At 42.7% G+C, this 17,377-nt stretch overlaps 1 protein-coding gene across 2 annotated transcripts in view; it reads right to left on the reverse strand.

Moving 5' to 3' along the window:
• The window catches only part of IL1R1 (interleukin 1 receptor type 1), a 69,997-nt gene extending 53,653 nt beyond the window's left edge, over positions 1-16,344 (reverse strand). For both annotated transcript variants that reach the window (XM_045980820.1, XM_045980819.1), the window contains exon 1: positions 16,036-16,344. The gene's annotated coding sequence lies outside the window, so the exon portion shown is untranslated. The remainder of the gene's footprint in view (positions 1-16,035) is intronic.
• Positions 16,345-17,377: the final 1,033 nt, after the last annotated feature.

Raw genomic sequence — 17,377 nt, forward strand, 5'->3', positions numbered from 1 at the left:
GAGTGGGAAGGGCCGGCAAGAGTTCCTGACACCAGGAGAATGGACGGAGTCCAGGGGCCTCACACCTGCAACAATGGCAAGGCTCAGAGTCATCAGCACTGGCTGGCTTCATGGCCCATACTGGGTGAGACCTGTCACACCCAATGGACACACAGTAGACAAAATGTAGCAGGGACCTAAGGACAGGACTGCCACCACTGACAAAGTGGAATGAGACATCTCACCGGGGCCAGATTGCGTTGGGGCCCTGTTCACAATGCCAGCATGGGAAGCAATCCTTATTGGTGTTAGAATGACCTTAAGGAGAGGACCAGAAAAAGAGCAAGAGGGAGAAACCCTGAAAGGCTATCTACCAAGACTTACTGAGATTGAACATAAATTGTGACTGAGACAAGACTTGTATTTGGGTAAAAACCTTGACATGGACCCAACATGCTGGAACTCGTCTATTCTTATATTTATTCATTCAATAAATGGTTATTTCACACAGACTACATAGCAGGCAGTGTTCCAGGTACTTGGGATATATCTGGAAACACATCGGACAAAAAGCCTACTCACGAGGAACTTACATTCTCTAGGGTGCAGACAGACACTAGATAGTAAACATAATAAAGAAGGAAACTATAGTATATGAGAAAGTGAATATGGAAAATGTGTCTGCCTCAGGAAGACTGAGCTTGAGAGCAAGACTGTGGTTAGCTACACTATATACATTTCCCATCTGAGCCCCTACACTTACTTATCTCACACCAGCATTGCTTCTGTCAGAATAACACTGAAGGACAGAAAAATGAACATGGGATAGACCTTCTCCTCAAGGAACTGACCATCCAGCTTGTGAGTTTCTACCACGAGCTTCATGGGAATTATGAAGGAATTATGTTGTTTCTTCATGGAACAAATATTTACCAAGCACCCACTAAAATACAGACCAGGCACTGGGGACTCCCACAACGCACACATGCACAACACATAACATTTACAACACATACACAACACACACATAATATAGACACACACAACACTCTCCAACACACATGACAAATGAAAAAGTCACACAACACAGCCATACAGCATACGATATACACACAACACACAAACACATTTATACAACATATACCCTAAAACGTACAACAAGCACAACATTCACACACTCACATCACACACACATCGAAGTCTCTGTGCTGAAGGATTTTCACATGAAGGACCACATGAGGCAGATGAAGGTTGATCTAGTCAAATAAACTGGTGAAAGTTACTTATACTGAGGTGGTAACTGAAAACTCTGAGACCTCAGGGGAAACTCCAGTGGAGCTAATTCAGGACAAAGCCTTTTGTCCACCTGAGTTGCCAAAGGAGCCATTACAGAGTTCTCTGAAGGGATTTATGGCCATGAGAATGATTTCCAACTAAAATCCACCCGCACAGCTAAGAGAGAACGGTCTGCACTTACTATGTCATTCCCACTGACGCTCCAGACTCTGTCCCTGCTAGACCAAGAAGGACATCTGGCACCAGGTGTACCTGACTCTTCCTCAACACCTGGGGCTTAAATGAATGTTACAATTGCCTTGTGAGGTGGTGTCATCGGATTTCTGTTCCAGAAGTTAATCTGATGCCATTATGTTTGAAACAATAAACTGATAACTGCATACAATTTGTTTTCTAATTTTTGGTAGATTAAAGGAAGTTCAAGGTGGTTTCCATGATAAATATTCCAACTTACATAAGAGTACAAGGGGAAACCCTCCTCGGACAAAGGCGTATTTTTGAAGCACTTTAAGGAGCTTATGTTGTAATTAATTATTCTTGAGTTATTGAAAAGAAGATCCAAACTAAATTCAGCATGATGTTACAGTTTTTACCATTATCCTCTGGCAAATGTTTTCTTTGCTTCCCGAGTTGTACTCTTATTTGAAGCAAAATGTATATATATACATGTATATATATAAATGTGTGTGTGTGTGTATATATATATTCTGTTCTTGCTACATTGCAAAACATTCTTTACACTGCCAGAGGACTGAGTTTGATGGAAAACCCCCAGGAAGTAGTAGCTTTGGCACTTTTTCAAAGTCTTAATAAGTAAGGATAACCCTTGAAACTCAAGTGTTTGGAACAGAGTAAATGTTTTCTGCCTCTTAGTATTCTCCACCCACAAAGGCTATTTCCAAGAAGCCCCTGTTACACATCCCCAAGGGGCCATACACACTTGGGCACACATTTAAACACACAATAAGTCAAAAGGCGAGACTCACCTACATAAACAAAGAAGTAGGGAACGTGCCAGAAGAAAGGTAGGATGGAGACTCAAAGACAGCTCTCAAAGACAGAACTGACTGAAGAGAAATGTTGGCAGCTGTTTAATAGTCTGAGAAGTCAGAGGTAACTAACAGTAATATATGCAACCTCTTGATTTTATGATATCAACAAGAGAGCCAAGCAAGAAACAACCATACATGGGGATGCCACAAACAGCATCGACCCCAGGTAAGAGAGGCCGAGATGCCTCCAGCTCTACTCTTTCCAGATGCGCTACATCAGCTCCAGGGCCCCCTCTGTCACGTTGCCAGGGTGGCAAAAGCACAGGTGAAGTGATCATTGTGGAAGTTGCCCATGGTAGGTGCTTTGCATTGTTATTTTTGGTCCCCCAAAGATACGTGGAGAAGGTGCTATGATTGCAAGGGTAGAGTCAGGAGGTCTTGCCTTTCCAAAATTGGACATGTGGTTTGATGAGATATGGGACATTACTGTCCAATATTTAAAACCAAGATGTTAAAACTAAGAGTTTACAATATTTACTTTGCCATGTATCTAAGATTCATATGGAAATAAGGATTATCTTGATTCCTCAACCTCCCACCCCCCGCCCCTTCAAAACCCTCAGGTTGTTTTTCAGAGTCCATAGTCTCTCATGGTTCCTCTCCCCTTCCAAGTTCCCTCAACTCCCTTCTCCTCTCCATCTCCCCATGTCCTCCATGTTTATGAAACTTGACTCTCTCTGCTTGACTTATTTCACTCAGCATAATCTCTTCCAGTCCTACTTTTTTGACACCTTAAAGTCAAACTTAGATGTGATCTCAGCTATGGGGAGAGTGACGTCTACCCCCCTTCTAGGCTGATGCTCTAACAGCAATTACAGACTTTCTTATAAATAAAATTCCCAAAATACATTGAAGAGTATCTGGATGCAATGAAATTCATCCAGAAACATCATTTGCAGAAGTGGATTGGTCATTTATTTCAAAATTTAGCTTACCTTTACATTTTATTTTTGTATTTTGAAAAGAGAGGAAGAAAGAAAGCAGTTGCTGTATTTACTTAACAACTAATGTGCCCCCAATTTGTTACATAAATACCATGCTACCTTCAAACCTCTTAATGGCCATACCTAATCTTATTTTTTCACTGCTGAGGAATTAAATTTTATTGATTAGTGTAGAAGTTCAGATTTGTATTTCCACAAATGACAAAGAGCGTAAAATCTATCCCTTCAAGGACAAGGTGTCGTTTGATAAAATTCTAATATTAAAATTTTAGAGAGCCACTCTTCTTGTTTATGACTTTACAAACTGTGGTTTATACTTTTAAAGTTGGGACAAATCACGGAAATCATCTACCCCGTCACCTCCATGATGCATATGCCCCTATTCTTTCTCTCATCCACTAGGTGGGTTTTCCAAGAAGCAATACGCCTGGAAGAATGTCTAGGGAAACATAGCTAATCTTTTTACACTCAGAACTTCACTGTCACTGCTTTAGACACGTTCCTGTGGGTGGAGGAGGGGTGTGGAGAGGGGGAAGTCCTTAAACTTCTTCTGCAGGAGGAAGAAAGGAGGCAGTAGAAGTTCGAGAAAAGGAGATTAAAGTTTGAACCACCTGAGTGCAATACACCCACTTGTCAGTGTATAACTGGCCTATGTAACCTACGTGGGCTTCTTTCTCACCTCCTCAAAACGGATGGTTAGACCAAAACACCCTTTTCTTCCAAACAATCCAGGTTTGCCGAGTAAGTAATACTAGGCAAGCTGCTACTTGCCCTTTGGCTTCAACGTTGGCAGTCAAAGCCTGAGCCTGCCATGCTGGGTCCCCCACTGGCTCTGGGACAAAGCCAGATCACTGGGTTTCAGGCCCCAGAACTCTCCCCGGACTCTCTTTGCAAACATTTGCCTCCTTGCCAGCTCCCCCAGAGGCTGCTTCTTTCCTTCCCCCAAAAATGTCACCCTTCCTCCTCCGGCTCAAGAGTTCCTTCCCACCCTTCCAAGTCCTTCCCAAATACTGTGCACTCCTTTCACAGGAGCCTTCTAGGGTTTCCCCACCCCTCCGGCCAGGGGAAACGGGGGACTCTCTCCCGCTCCCCTGAACCCTTGGCTTCACCTCCCTACCTCTGATGGCACTGGCAACCCCCAATTTTGTTTTACAGGAGCTCTTCGCTCCCCTGATATTCAGATGCTTAAAGATAGGCTCTTTCTCTGACTGTAGCTTGAACTGAGTAAACGTTTACATCCTTGTTAAATAAATGACAGCGGCTACAGTTACAGGACTAAGGCCCTCCATGTCTTAGAAAATACAAACCCCATGGGTGGGACAGAGAGAGGCTTTGATAACTTCTGCGGACAAGGTGTTCTGGGAAATGGACCTAAATTCCCCCAGCAGGTAGGATTTGGCAATCGCTCTGGACAGCCTTGTTCTAGCTAGCTTCTTGTTTACTCAGTAATTTACTGAATTTATGGCTGTCTCCTTCCCAGGTCAGTGGTTCCCAACCCACGTTATACCGGTTGCATGGTAACAACCACCTGGTGAGTTTTTTTAAATCCCTACGCTGAGACCCAGATCCATCCATCACATCAGAACCTCCCATGGTGGGGCCATCAGTAATTGTTTTAAAGCTCCCCAAGTGATTCCAACATGCAGCCAGGATTGATGACCACTGCTCTAGATGGTAGAGGGTAACCCTATGCAGCAGACCTTTATTCTATTTGACAAAACTGTGTGGTTCACTAACACAGCAAAACCCATTTTCTACAGGGCCCCAGCAGACTGTAGCAAGGCAAAGGAAGAGAGAGTTCAGTCTCAGGAACACACAACAGGTTTCCCAAAATAATTTCTAATTTGGACATCAGTTCCAGACTCAGGGAAGTACTGGTCTCCACCACCCCTTCTCCACCCCCCCTCACCCCCCGGGGGCATTTTTCACTTTCCTGTGCACATAGTTTCTATACACTTGTCACATTATCTTACCAGCATTCTAAGCAATTTCAATGCGGAAAAAAGAAGTTTAGAATTCTGATCTCGCAGTTAAATAAACCTCAGAATTTGAGGTTAATGATAAACACTCGAGCATGTTGAGTGATGTTGGGTGTAATTTCCCACATTATTACAATAGCAAAACTGTAACCTCCCTTTCTCCTTGTGAGTCAGCTCAGGAACCCACTGTATTAATCTAGAGAAATGTTTCATCCTTGGGGGAAATGTATTCAAAAGAGGTAATCATGGCAAATTCACACTAGATTTTTTAAATCAATGAAATCTAAGCACACACTCTATCACCACTGATTATAGTCATGTATTTTCCTTCTGGGAAAGAAATCCCATGAATCTTTGCATTCTCAGCTACATTATACATATTTGTAAATCAATGTAACTGTAGAATATGTATGTATATCAATATAACACTGTGTAAGTTTCGGGTGTACAAGGTGTTAATCTGATACATTTATATATTGCGAAATGATTAGCCTGAGCTAACACCTTCAACACAACACATAATTACCACTTCTTTTTTGTGGTGAGAACATTTAAGATCCACTCTCTTGACAACTGTCAAATATGTAATACGCTATATTAGCGATAATCACTATGCTGTACCTTAGATCCCGAAAATTGCCAATCTCATAACTGGAAGTTTTTATTCTTTGATCAAAATTCCTCCATGTCCCTCGAATCTCCCCTCAGCCCCTGGTAACACCGCTCTGCTCTGTTGCTCTGAGTTCTGCTTTTTTAGACTTCACATATACACAGTATCATACAGTATTTGTATTTCTCTGTCTGGCTTTTTTCACTTAACCTAATGCCCTAAAGCTTCATCCGTGTCATTGTATATGGCAGGATTTCTTTTGTTCTCATGGCTGAATCATATCCCATTGTGTATATATATGCCACGTCTTTATCCACTCACCTGTGGACGAAAATTGAGGTCGTGCCATACCTCATCTATTATGAATACTGCTGCAATAAACATGCAGTGAAGATATGGCCTCAAGATCCTGTTTTAATTTCCTATGGATACGCACCCAGAAGTGAGACTGCAGAATCATTTGGTAGTTCTACTTTTAATTTTTTTGAGGAACCTCCGTACTACTTTCGGTAGTAACTATACCAATTTACATTCGCACCAACAGTGCATACGGCTTCCCTTTTTCTACAATCTTGCCAACACCTGTTATCAGTTACCTTTTTGATATACAGATGATTCTTTAATGGAAAGATGATACTATTTGTGAAACCAGGTTTCTCCCACCTACTTCAGGCATCATCTGTTGAATCGTTCCAGAGAAATAGTTATCAAGTTAATTTGTACCTTGCTATTATATATATTTCATTTGTATTGACTTTAGTTTAAATATTATCTACTGACCATTTCAGAAGGTAGAAAATAACCCGCACACATAATTTTTTTTTTTTTTTAAATATGGCTTACAGATAGCACGAGCCAATTTGGATGATAAATTCCCATCAGAGGTAGAAGGAGAGAGGCTTCTTGTGAACAAACTCTGAAAAAGGTTAACACTCATGAAAACATAACTACTTCATCTACATCAGAAAAAGAGCAATTCCATACACTCGTGTTTCCCTTCTTCATCATTTTGGCACGATGCAATACAAAGAAGTTTGGGAGCCCAACAGACACAGGTTCATAACCTGATTCTATTAATCAACTACTACTATCTTGAGAAACCACCTGCTATCTCTGGGTCTCTGTTTCCCTCGATCCAAATCTGTATAAGAAACACAGGTAACATCATGGGCAGCAATCATGAGCAGGAGACAGATCAGGGTGGGGGGTGGGGGCAGGGAGGCAGCAGGGTGCTCATTATTGGTACTCCCAAGATGGATGGACTGCTAGTCAGCCTACAGCAAAGAGATCAAGAGACCAGCAAATGAAGTTACAGATAATAAAAGATCTATGAAAAGTTACCCCAGGATTTCCAGTCAAGTGCTACCCTCTCACTAACTCCGAGAATAGAATTAGGGAAACCACATCAGTCTGGGGGGGAGGTGCACTCATGCCTTTGGAATGTGTTGGTTTTGTGGTCCATGTTGAAATACGCTATTGGCAAAAATGACTGAGTGGCTACGGTCATCAAAAGCCAAGATAGAACTCATTGTCAGCCAAGAAGGGACACACTGTCAAGAGGTTCAGCCTCTTTAAAAACAAGACGGGATAATTTATAAGCACATTCACATCCCATAATTTCCCCCTCAAACTATAAAAAGAGGCAGACATCCACAAAAGACACAAAAATGCCATCACCTAGTTATAGAGCAATAGCATTTATTCATTGGCCCATTTGTTCATTCATTCATTCATTCATTCATTCATTCCAGGAATGCCTGACAGCTTCAGACATCAAAATTGCTAAAATCCTTCCTGAACTTTTAGTCTTTAAAGCAAACCATGCCATTGTTTTGGACCAACTGAGCACAAATGTAAGAAAACCAAAAGCCTAAAAATCTAGAAATCCTAAAATATTTATTTCGGTCATGATTAACACAGGCACATTTCAAATTTTACAAATATGTCTCTGGACTCTTTTCTTCTTTTTTTTTTTGGTAAAAAATCCTTTTGCTGCCTTTCTTACCTGTCATTCTCACTTAATAATCCCCTACCCTACCTTGCTTTCGATTGGACAATTCTGTCTGGGTTGAGTACCTAAAATTCACCTGAGGAGTCCTTTCGTATCAGAAGCAAACTTTCCATCTTCTCCCTGGACCAGGAGAAGTTTCCTGAGCTTAAGTTAAGAAGCTGACCTCATATTCTTCCTGTTTCCTACTTCCACGTTCCTATAGCCACAGAAACCTGCATCCCTTCATGCCTTTTCCACGGGCCAAGAGATCCTGGAATCTTCATTCCAGATGCCCCCCTCCCCCCCACACACACATAAATCCCCACTCTTCTCTGGCCACAAATGACTGGTTGTGCGGAGATGAACTTGAGTGCCCACCCAGTCATCAATACTCTGTCCCGGTCCCCTGTGTTTCTTCACAAGATTGAAGCACTTCTTGGTTTCTAGACTTACCATCAGGCTACTGAGGCTGTGGTCCACCCCTTCTGAAGGGCCTTCCCAGCACTGCAGACTCATAAGCAAAGCAGCCCCATCATGCTGCGACGGAACCAGAGGGACCAGAACAAAAGAGGATACACAGTGGAGAGAAACCCTCTCCCCAGGGCCTTCCCCAGACAATAAAACTTAGGAATTTGCTCCATTCTGGAGTACAGATAGCCATGGCTTCAGTGCTCAGAGGACAGTCCCACTCTGCCCCTGGCCCACCCAGTGGTCTTGAGGAAAGCTCTCAATTCTTCATCTCTAAAGGTAGAATGATAAGCCTACCTGCACCTCCACGAAAGGATGTGGGAGAAGCTCCAGTGCCCAGAGGGCTCCCCAGCATCAAGAAGATGCTCAGGGCACACAAGTGGCCCACAGTGCAAGACCAGAATTCTCATGTAGAATCCAGAAGTGACCGGACCCTTTCGCCATTTCTTTCCTGCCTTCCTTTTGGTTGCTGACATTTGACTCAGTCTCAAAACTAGACTATAAGCTGCTGCTCATTTTCTAATTCTTTCTATTTTCCCTGCCACCTCCTCTTCCTCTTCCTCTCCCTCTCAGGGGCACTGAGCACTAGGCTTAGCCTAGCCCAGACATGCAATAATGTCTTGTCGAAATGATCGGTTCATTTAGTAAGATGTAAGATAATGAAGGGGAAAGGCCTTGGTAAATTGAGTTTTATCTCTGGGAGAGGTAGAATGTGTGTTAGTGGTACATCTCTATGGCCATGTTTAGACTAAGCTTTTGTCACTTGTCACACACACAGGAATTTAGGGCTGGACAAAGAGTGAAGCGTAGGCTGGCACCAGCCCTCTACCAGATGTCACCCATGTCACTATCACTTGTGCCAAATACAATGACTTCTCCCCGTAACATCCATCATCCAAGTAAGCATTTATGGTCTACAGGGTAAGATTTTACAGACTCTGCCACCATCTTTCCAGCCCATGACTGAAGACTACCTGAAATTCAGAATAAATTCCAGCATCTTGACAGTGGTCCTAAATGCCACAGTGATCTGCTCCCTGCCTCTGTCTCCAAGCTCACCTCTAACTGGCCAGCCCTGTACACACCTTCTTTTGCTCCTCCAACAGGGCTCTACACTGCTGTTCTCTCTGCCCTCCACCTGTGTGCCTCAGAACCCCTGCTCTTCTACCAGACTCCTACCACCTTAGTGGCCGATCTCAGCTCATCAGTAACCATCTTAGCACCAGCTTGTCTCTTTCATGGTGCTAATCGCAACAGGTGTAACACACACTACTGCCCAGATGTTTTGTGTGGCCTTGCAGGCAGCAACCAGACCACCCTCACCCACTATGGCATCCCATGGCTAGGCACCCAGCAGGACTTCAAAAAACAATCACTAGGTGAACCAAAAGTTATGATCACCAACAGTTTTTAAAATAATCCCAATACTGCTACACACCTATTAGAATGGCCAAAATCCAGAACATTGACAACACCAAATGTTGGTAAAGATACGGAGCCATACGAACTCTCATTCATCACTGGTAGGAATGCAGCATGGCACAACCACTTTGGAAGACCGTTGGTTTCTTGCGAAACTAAAAACTGACCTACCACACAATCCAGAAATTGTGCCCCTTGGTATTTACATAAAAGAGTTGAAAACTTAACATCCACACAAGAACCTGAGCATAACTATTTATAGGGACTTTATTCGTAATTGCCCAAACTTGGAAGCAACCAACATATTATTGAGTAGATTCATGGATAAATAAACCCGGTACATCCGGATGGTGGAATATTATTTAGTGCTAAAAAGAAATGAACCATCAAGCCATGAAAAGACATGGAGGAGAAACTTAAATGCATTCTACAAAATAAAAGAAGCCAGTCTGAAAAGACTACACACTGCTTGATTCCAACTATATGGCATTCTGGGTAAGACAAAACTATGAAGACAGTAAAAAGATCAGTAGTTGCCAGGGTTTTCAGCTGGGAGTGGGAAGAATGAATAGGTACAGCACAGAGGACATTTAGGGCAATAAAATACTCTGTATGATACCATAATGATGTATGCATGTTATTACATACTTGTTTAAACCCATAAATGGCACAACACCAAGAAAGAACCCTACTATCAACCATGGACTTTGGGTGATAAGGATGTGTCAGTATTGGTCCATCAACTGTAACTAATGTTAGGGAGCATATTGATAATGGGGGGAAGAACCTATATGGGAAATCTCTATACCTTCCCCTCTCTGCTGTGAACCTAAAACTGCTGTCAAAAAAAAAAAGGGCTAAATAAAGAAACCTCCATCATGAAATGAGATATGAAAATTTTAAAAGCACACCGAGTTAACCTCTTCCCCCAAAAGACCACAAAAGTCAAATAAGAACCAGTTGGCTAGCATGCTATGTTGACAAAGCATGGGGAAACATGCTCTCAAACATTCCCAGAAGTATTATCTATTATAACCAGGTGGGAAATGGATGGGCAGTTTTGAAATACATATCAAAATCACGAATGCCCAAGTCTTTGACCTGCAATTCTGCTTCTCAGAATTGAGTCAATAAACACATTTGTGTGCACTTCTGCAAAAGACACAGGTGAGGCTGTTATTCATTGCAATACTGGTTGTTATAGCAAAAGATTGCAAACAACTTAAAAGTCCACTGAAAGGTTAAAAATTCACCTTGTTAGTTGCAGATATGGAACAGGGTGCAGAAGAGTATAAACCATTAGTGTGTATGATGGCTTATTTTATGTGTCTATTTGACTGAGACCAAAGAGCTGGTGTGTGTCTATGAAGGGATTTCTGGAAGAAACAGGCCTTTGAGCTGCGTAAAGCAGACATCATCCAATCCCTTGAAGGTTGAAATAGAACAAAGAGGCAGAGAAAGTTTCAAATCACTCTCCATAACTACTTGAGCAGAGACATGTATTTTCTCTTTGCGTTCCTGGTTCTCATGCCTTCAGATCTGGATTAGAATCCACACCTTTAGCTCTACAGCTCCCAGGCCCTGGAACTGGGCAACCTCCTTTCCTGGATCTATAGCTTGTAGACAACAGACAATGGGACTTCTCAGCCCCCATAACCACGTGAGCCAATATTTTATAATCTTTTCTCTCTCTCTTTCAAAATAGCCCAATGATATGCCCAATTTTACATATAAAATCAATAGGAGATTGACGTATCTATTTCCTGTTGGTCCTATTTCTCTGGAGAACCCAAATACAGGGTAAAAAATGTAGAAAAAATTATTAACAGTTACTCAGCTACTTGTTGGTGGGAAAGAGATGTCTACTGGTTGGGAAAGAGATGTCTGAGAAGAAGGGAGAGGAAAGACTTCACTGAAGAGCCTTTTACATGTTATTTGTTGATAAAATAATTTTTTTAAAGTAAGCTCCATGCCCAGTGTGGAGCCCAACATGGGGCTTGAACTTACCACCCTGAGATCAAGACGTGAGCTGAGATCAAGAGTCAGATGCTTAACCAACTGAGTCATGCAGGCGCCCCTTGTTGAAAAATATTTTTAAGTTCCAAAATCTTACTGAAAAGTTTAATAGAAAATTGTGTAAAATACCATTTTAAATTATATTCTTATACACACCTTCTAATTGGAACAACTAAACAAAGAGAAGATAGGTAAGTTTCCCAGGAGCCCCCTCTCCTAAGCTAGAACTTGCCTTACTCTGTCCCATCTTCCTTGGAGACGTTCTTTGAACAATCTTGGTGTAGAATTGAGGGCTTGGTGGTTGAAACCTATAAGGAAAGTGTCCCTGCATATTGAATACTCAATGTGTCTAGGGTGAGGTGATAAATTGGATGATCCTGCCAGGGAATGTTGGCCTGAAAATCAACTTCAGATACCGTTTCATAATGGCCCACATAGATTCAAAGAGACCAAGGCAGAGCACCCCCACCTCCCCACAATTCTGAAGTGAGGGGCTGCATTGACTGAGTTTCCAGGCCTAGCACCTCCAAATACAGAACTGGACTCAGCACTTTTGGATGAAGAACCAAGCACATCAGCACTCAACCATCCAGACCAGTGCAACACGTAGGCTAGGAAGTTTAATACACTTAATATAGATTGATGGGCATCACTAATCCCTAGCTCATCTCACCTCTTGGCCACTTACTGAGCTTCTCAGAATCTCAGTTGGTTTTGTCCTTGAGCAGGTATAATGATACCAGTCTCGCAAGATTGTGAACAGATTAGACATAAGAACTTAGATCAGCATGTGCTCCTTGGTGGGAACTCAATGAATGGTGACTATATACTCAAGTGAACAGCACAAACATCATCAGTGGTCCCAAACCTATGTGCCATTGTCTCTAGAGTTCACTCAAACCTACCCTCACCAACCTGTGGACTCTAAGTAAGTCTGCATGGTGAATCCCAGCTGTGCACCAACTACTGGTGTGACTTTGGGCACATCACTTCTCTGCACTTCAGTTTCTTAATCTGCAAAATAAGATCGTACCAATGACTACCTCGCACATGAGGCACTTAGAATGACACCTCACATATAGTCAAGTGCTCTATTAAGTATTAGCCATCATTATTATTTATTCGGCACCAAGTTCACACCATTGCTAATCATCAGTTTGGTTCTGATTCAACAGCATAGCACTGAGCTGGGGGTCAGAGTGAAACACTGTAACACGTATCATATTCATACCAAGTCCATGAGACTTACACTCAAAGTTTATGATCTCCATTTTCCTGGTTCTACCCTTGGCTTGTATTCATTTGCTTAATATCCATTAAGAGCTTTAAATGTTCACTCAATAAAAATGGAAACCAGCCCAAATGAAATTAAATAAAATCCTCAATCTGCCATAGAAAATCTCCATTTTCAAAATCTTCTGTGATTCCTTTTTAAGAAATTCCTTTCCACGAAGAATTAGGTAACAATGTTCTCAGCTCCCTTCATGGACCCATTAAAGAAACATTCATTGAGCCCCCCTCAGTATCAGACCCGGACGGGGCCGTGAGGAGAGTACAACAAATAAAACAGGTCCCACCTTTGAGAAGGGGAACTGAGCAAAGCAAGTGGTCAACGACAACGCAATAAAGAAGAATGGTGTGCTGTCCTGCACGCAAGTGAGATAAGTAAGCAACAAAATAGAAACCATCTTCAATCTAAAATATCTCCATGTACTCCTAGAATATACCAAATACAAAGGCTGACACCAAGAACCAAGAACTATGTCGCAACACACACACACACACAGTTTCTAAGTCAAGAATTAGAACACATTGTCAGAATTTCAGCATGCAGTGCTCCAAACACGACATACTTTATAAGGTGAGAATATAAATAAACTTCATAAGAACAGGCAATCATAATTGTACCGTTTTATATTTTTCACTTTTTTTTCTGTTCAAAGAACGTTCCTCTGTCTCATTTCTGTTCCCAGTACAATCGTGTAGTGGGATGAAACGTCAATCCTTAACTTCAAATTTTATAGACAAAAAGGAAAAAGGAAATAAATTAATAAAGACTGAGTTTTGCCCTGGGTTGTTCAAATGGTAGAAAGAGCAAAAGCATCTGATTCCCCCACGCTCTCAGCAGGCCTGCTGAGTGACATCAAATGAGGTCAAAGTCCCCAGAAATTAGGTTGGCATAAGTTACTGTAAGAAATGATTGCTTTGATGTGCACAACCAAAAAAGACAAGAATCTGAACCCAAAGGGGGCAGAATAGGAAGTGGAAAAGCTCTACAAAGGGTTCCCTTAAAGCAAATCAAGACAACAAAATAGGCTTTGCCAGTTATCACATTAGCACATTTATTTTAAAAAAAAGTCAAAACCCAGTGTTGGTGAAAAGTGTGGTAAAATGGTATTCATGCAGTGCTGGAGGGAGTGTAAATTAATAGCACTTTCCTAGATTAAGTTTAGTGGCAGGGATCAAGAGCTTCAGAAATGCTCATGCCCTTTGACGCTATTCCCTCTGGGAACCTAGTCCAAGGGAATAAGAAGAGACACAACGTTTTCATTTTAAGTACGTTAGTTCTGTAATGTTGATAATAGAAAACAAAACAGGCCAATATCTACCAACGTGACTTAATAAATTGTCTGTATAATGTGATCAAACAACTTTTGTAGAAAGAACTTGGCATTTCTCCCACCATGATAGGTTTTTATCTTCCATCTTATTTATTGATCTATATGTCCTTTATTTTATTTCTGACAGTGAGGATATGCTAATCCTGTCAGTTTCGCAAGGGATGTTTTGGAAGTGAATTTCAGCCATTCCTCCAGCATGTGCGGCAAGGTTTTCTCCTAAGTAAGCGAGCAGGCATGTGCCCAGAAGGTGTTAGGGAAAAGAAGATGAGCAGCCATCTGCTGACTTGAGAAAGACAATAAGCATCTCTTTAAATTCATCACCAGAATTAAGAAGATTAAATTCATCTCAAGAAGTGCTCCCTGCTCCTTGTGGGCAGCCTTATCTACTTCCTTTCCCCAAGAGATCCACACATTTCCAGAGCGCACAACCCTTCCCTCGGCCTCCAGCACAAGCGGTGGTCCCCAGAGGCCCGTAGGTGACTAGCGGGATTCACAGACCAGCTGCACCATCTGAAAACATCCTTCCCTAACTCAGCTAGCCGCGCCCTCTTCACCACAGCGCCAATGAGCGTTTTGCATAAAAGTAAGGAGTTGTCAATTGAATTGAATTGAACGGAACAGTAAAGCTCATTTTGCTTTCCTTTTTGTGTTCTCATTTCCTATATTTACTATTCCAGATTCTCTCCCATTTTCTTGTTCTTTCCCACAGAAATGCTACTTCCGTAGGATTATGGAAGTCAGGCATGTCCAATAAAGAAATACCGGACAATCATCTCTTCAGAGTTCTCCTTACAGCTCTGGGAGTAGTATCTGGAAAGCCTCAGGGAAAAAAAAATGCTGTGCTTTTAAAATGACATTTTAAGCCTTCAGTGGAAGAAGCACATACAAGCCTTGCTAGTACAACACGTTATAACTTTAAATGCAACCAATGCATGTCTGTTAATAGTAAGGCAATGCCTTCAGTCAAACATCGGGCCAGATTGTGCCCCTCTCAACAAGAGAAAGCTTAGTGCAAATGGATCAATTTGCATTCTAACATTCTAATTCAAACATCAGCAACATTTTTAAAAGATTCTTATTTATGGGGCGCCTGGGTGGCTCAGTGGGTTAAAGCCTCTGCCTTCAGCTCAGGTCATGATCCCAGGGTCCTGGGATCGAGCCCCGCATCAGGCTCTCTGCTCCGTGGGGAGCCTGCTTCCCTCTCTCTCTCTGCCTGCCTCTCTGCCTATTTGTGATCTCTGTCTGTCAAATAAATAAAAATCTTTAAAAAAAAAAAAGATTCTTATTTATAATACCCTTCACTTAAACCTCACGACTTACCAAACGTCATGTCACTATTTATGGCTCATATGTAGTATATAGTTATAAAATATATTTCCCATATCTTTCATAGTTAATCTTCCATAGAGTAAAACATACATTATTATAGTCGATCTTTTAATATGACTCCCAGACACATCTTAAGGTTAAATATTCCTACAGAGCCACATAATTCCAAGAAATTCTTAAAATCCTGTTTTCAACAAACAGCATAACACGATCAGTTTCATCAAAGTCCATTTGTCCCTCCTAAATCTTTCATCGGTGTAGAAGTAAGCAAAAAGAAAACGAGGAGGAAATAGGGGAACAAAAACCAGAAGTGCAATTAATCATCTTACCATCTCCTTTCTTCATCTTGGGGACATTTGGAGATGGCTGGCCTCGCAGGAGGCGGTGACTTGGAGGGTAAGCCCACAGCAGTTTCTTCCCCCAATTAAGTCAGCTGAGTTGACGTTGGTTCTTAAAAGCAAAAGTGCATTCTGAACACAGCCCTGGAAAGACTTGCTAATTCCTCTTTTCTTTTTCCAAAGAGCTTTGGATCTGGTCTGCACAGCACGAGAGTGTCCCTCACGTCTTGTCAGGCGACCCAGTTTTGCTACAGCTGAAAGGAGACTCTGAGTGACGTGTGTGTCAGAGCCTATGGGGGCTTTAATCCTCAGCAGTGACACATGCGGGGAGCTATGAACAGGAAATTCAGAGCTGGGCAGACAGCCAGAATCATTCCGAAAACGTGCCAAACCCTTACGAAATACCAACACACTTCACCGCACACTCGCATCGAATGCTTCACGATCCTGTGTTTCTCTCCCCATGTGACTTTGTGTTAGACCTAGACAAGGCTTACCAGCATGTCCAGCCCAGCAGGGGTCCCATCAGCCGATGGGTCAAGGCCAGGACTGGGGACTCATACCCTCTCCCTTGGCTGCCAGCCTCCCGATCCTTCTTGTGATGATAGCCACAGGCAAGAGCTTGGAGGACCTTTCAGTTCCTTTTATCTTTCAGCCCCAGGGCCCCTTCATGATATGCCTGTTCACTTGCCACAGGCCCTGGGAACACAGCCAGGCTCTCTTGTCAGTGTCCTGGAAGTGGGAGACCCATTGATCACCCCTGGGCTTGGGGTGATGATCAGACAGTTGCAGGCAGGAGAGGAGGGGAGGGCTGTAGCCAGAGCCTCTGGCTTCCACCAGAGGCAGCAAGGAGAGATGATACTGGCCTGCTGTCTATTTTCTCTCTCTCCTTTGGCCCCTCCTATGCCCCACATTCTAATTCGTGTTCTCCGCAGGACACGGGGTCCAGGTTTTCACAGTGCAGCTCAAAAATCTGCAGCATGAGCAAACCTCCCATGTTGGCCTTTAGGTTCCTGCATAAGCCTTGTTCCCACTGCCCTTTGCAAGAACCCCTTGGACTGTGCCCATCTGGAGGGCCACCCACCGACTTGAGAAGATGCTGCTCAAACTTGTGTTTGCATGTGCTCTGTAGCTACTACCCTTCCACTCCCTCTCCTTCTTCTCTTGAACGTGACAGCATCTGCATGTGCATTTCCCCCTTCTCATGGCCCCACTCCCCATCCTTCTGACCTTTACCACCGCTCACGGAAGCTCACCTCCCCGCCAGCTGCGTCCTGGGATGATCGTTTCCACCCCACTCCCGTGTCGTGCCTCTGTGATAACAACAGACAGC

This window comes from Meles meles, chromosome 16, assembly GCF_922984935.1.
Source record: "Meles meles chromosome 16, mMelMel3.1 paternal haplotype, whole genome shotgun sequence".
Lineage (NCBI taxonomy): Eukaryota > Metazoa > Chordata > Mammalia > Carnivora > Mustelidae > Meles > Meles meles.